The sequence below is a fragment of the Orbicella franksi genome, chromosome 4 (genome assembly GCF_964199315.1).
Source record: "Orbicella franksi chromosome 4, jaOrbFran1.1, whole genome shotgun sequence".
Taxonomy (NCBI): domain Eukaryota; kingdom Metazoa; phylum Cnidaria; class Anthozoa; order Scleractinia; family Merulinidae; genus Orbicella; species Orbicella franksi.
Window position 1 is genome coordinate 14,696,269 of NC_138148.1, and position 3,638 is coordinate 14,699,906.

Below are 3,638 nucleotides of genomic sequence, written 5' to 3' on the forward strand. Positions count from 1 at the left end.
AATTGACTTGGACTATGGAACGAACTGACTTTTGGTTGGGGTGAAGTGACTGGGGGCGAAATGGCCATGGGGCGAAGTGACCGGATACCATTTTCATCTGAAAACAAATTAAACTGTGTCAGTTTACAAAAACACCCATCCTCGAGGACCTAGACCTAGTTAAGTCGATATGAAGTAAACCGAGCGGTGAAGTAAGTGTAAACTTGTGGTAAAATCGTTTCGGAAAGTTATGACATGTAAACTTACCATTCAAGGCCAATATTTCAGCGTGGACTCTTTTTCCCTGCCAATTCACTTTCACCTTCATCCCTTCTGTTAGATCATTCTCCTTCTCGACAATGAGCCTTGTTGGGGCTATCCCAGTTAAATTTTCGTCAGGAAAAAAGAACAAAGCCTTAAGAGGACGCTTCTTCGTGTCTTTGCATAACTTTCTCAACGCCATTACACGATAATAGAAATCACGTACACTGAACACTTAGAGGGTTAAGGTACAAGTGCCAAGAAATGAAGTCAAAGTCCTTTTATACTCAACTGCTAAAAGCAGGTGGATCGAAAATCCCGCTCGTTTATTGGAGGGATGTAATTTTATCGTCAGCAGATATTTACGTCTGAATGCTTAAATCCCTACAATGCCTGCATTTCTAATAAAAAGATCGAAAACCACGCGCTTCCATTGGATAAACCTATTTTTATTGTTTTGTTAATTTTTGGCGCGGCATTCTGTCATGACAACAACTTCCGGTTTGTTTGTTTTATATTTTGGTGTCTTGAAGTGACACAAACTTCAAATAAAATTAATACGCACTTCATGATGTTTCAAAAACTAAAAATAGTCAGGGTAGGCTTAAGAGAAGAGTAGGTTCGAGTCTGACAAAAGAGAAAGTTGTTTTTTCTTAGACCGGAGCAGTGGCAGCGTTAATTAACGTTGCGTGTGGTGATTGCTTTGACCGTATTGCCTGAAGTCGATTTTAAAAATGAACCTCTATTTCAAGCCCAAACGTAAAATCTACGTAGACATGACGAATTAATTTTTACTTATTATTAAATTGTTATTAGGTTTTTCTTTTGTGTTATACACGACCCCACAAGTTTTCAGCTTTAAGACTTATCGCGTTAAAATTAAGGCTTTCTATTCTATTCTATTCTAAGTCGGTAATCAACATTTGATACGGTGTGAAAAGTGTGAAGTATGCTGCAAATCTCTTTCAAGCAAGAAACCATGACAACAGAATGCAACTCCAATTTTTATTTTAAATACGACTAAAAACCTGTTTACATGTTTTCATTCGTATGTAAAGAAATATTAATACAACAAACACTAACTCGTAAAATCTTTCAAATACAACATTCGATGAGTAATCCATTTCCTAACTTAAACCTTTTCTACTGCGAGACATGTAAATAATGCAAACAGGAAGAAAAAGAAATCTAATTGTTCTATTGTTTTCCTGTATGGGCTGTTGTAACTTAATTTCATGGAGCCGGAGCTACGATATCTTCCGTTCCTGATTTACAAAACTTTCTGATTTCGCGGAAAAGATAGTTCCTACGTTCCTCGGTCAGTCCTTGTGGATTGACTACGTCAGGAAGGATCGAAGGTGGCAGAAGAATAGCATTATTCTTCAACAACATAAACAAATGTTCTGGGCTAGAAACAAATTCTTTGTAGAAGAACATGCTAGGGTTTTCGTTTGAAAACCAAAAATGATGAAACTTCTTAATGTTCGGCAACTTTTTGAAGTATTGCCCGAGAAACGTACTCCAGTCATACACAGAAACTACCACTCACCTGTCGTGCGTGCCAACAAGTTGTGCTTTGTTAAGTCCAGTAGTGCTGGAGGTCTCTACCAGTCGCGCAAATTCATAGAGTGACGAAACGTACGTGACTTTGAAGGCTTTCTTTATCAATCCGAAAGAACAGTCCGGAGCAAACTTGGGGTGACCAGCAATAAGGAAAGAGTATGTGATGGAATGATGCAGTTTCATTAGAGTTCTCCACGCTAAGTACCATAAAAAGCAATTGTTTTTATTTTGACCTGTGCAGTTGTCAGCGTTAAGTTGCACGTCTGTCTCTCCCAATCCATGGTGTCCAAAATGGTAGTGGACGTAACTGATTGTTGCATTTGCCCCTTTCCCAGCAGAAGCGGCCTCATCTATGAGGAAATTGACTTGTCTTGGTAGGCCCTCGCACATAACTCCGAATATCCCACACTTCCGAGGAGTCTTGAAGTAGATTGGCCCAGGTTGCATGGGATTGCTGGGGATGTGGACCTGCTGAGGGTAATCAAATGAATACTGCACCGTGACATTTAAAGAACAGGCTTCACGGCTTTCACGGTCAAGTACTGTTTCATGTCAATCGGTTCAAGAGCATTCTCGGAGTTGATACATGAGTTCCTATAGTATTTTCTTTCAGACTGGGCACAGTTTAGATGATCCTGATGGGCTTTTACACATTCCGTCTTTTTTCTCTCGGAGAGGTTTGCAGCTCTTTGAAGTTTGTTTGCATTTTGCTGACAGGTAAAACAGAGATCGGTTGCTAGTTTTGAAATGACCACGTTAGGATGAAACTGGTCCCACAGCTGTAAGAATTTCCTGTAGCTCACTGCTCGTACATCTGAAGCTATGCACGCTGCTTCATAGACTTGCCAAACGTTGATCTTTGATTCGCATGATGACAGGACTTTGATGTCATCACTTTTGAAGCCAGGTATTCTTCCTGGGAGGGAGATGGCGTTTTCCTCAACGTAGTTGGTCAGGAATGTGCGGACTCCTTCTACCGTAGCCTGAGATAGTGTGTTTTCGGGTAATGGTTTAGTGTTACCGTGAATTCTGGGACAAATACCATAAGTTTGATAGTGTTCCTTCAGCCGTCGAAATCGTAGATCACTCAGTCCGTGTAAGTGAAGAAACATCTCCTTGCAGATAGGTATTGACTGAAAATAAAAGGTGCATCGAGGACTCCTGCTTCTTTTGGTACCAGTGGACTCACGGTGAGTGAAAGCTTGTATGCTTGCGAGGACCACCAAATCGAGTTCGTCATTTGACAGTTCCAAGCAATTATTTAGGTTGTAAAGTACAACAGTTTCCGTTAACTGTCCAGAACATGGACTGCCTTTTGCACCAAGAGCACAACCGCAACCATCCTTTAGGAATTTCTTAACTTTTTCAAAGGCTTTTTTCTTTTCCATTTCAGGTAGATCTGTCTCGGCCACAGCGTTGACTTAACTGTTTTAGTAATAACTGAAAAGCAAAGTTTTGTCCGTCGTCACAACAGTTTGCTGTCGTCATAGCAATCGAGAAATTAGCATTTCGACGACCAATGTTGCTTGACGACACACGAGCACAAGTTCTTGACATGTGATCAGTGTTTACTTTGTAGAACATCTTTATCCATCGCATGGCCATTTTGGTTGAGTTTTCTCCGTGTTTGTTTCGTCCGTTTATGGCATTTGTAAAGTATTTTTAACTTTCGTTTGCTCACAAATTACAGTAACAAATTACAAGCTCTCGAAACAACCGGACTTTGCCGAATAAATAAAACAGTTCATATAATGACGATCGTAGTTAGGATTTTACATGTCGTCAGGCTGTTTGTGGAAGCGGCAAACGAGTTTTGTTTTGGATCGTGTATAACA

At 40.2% G+C, this 3,638-nt stretch overlaps 1 pseudogene; it reads right to left on the reverse strand.

Annotated features, from left to right (window-relative positions):
• Positions 1 to 1,473: 1,473 nt before the first annotated feature.
• Positions 1,474 to 3,638, reverse strand: LOC145483518 (uncharacterized; annotated as a pseudogene).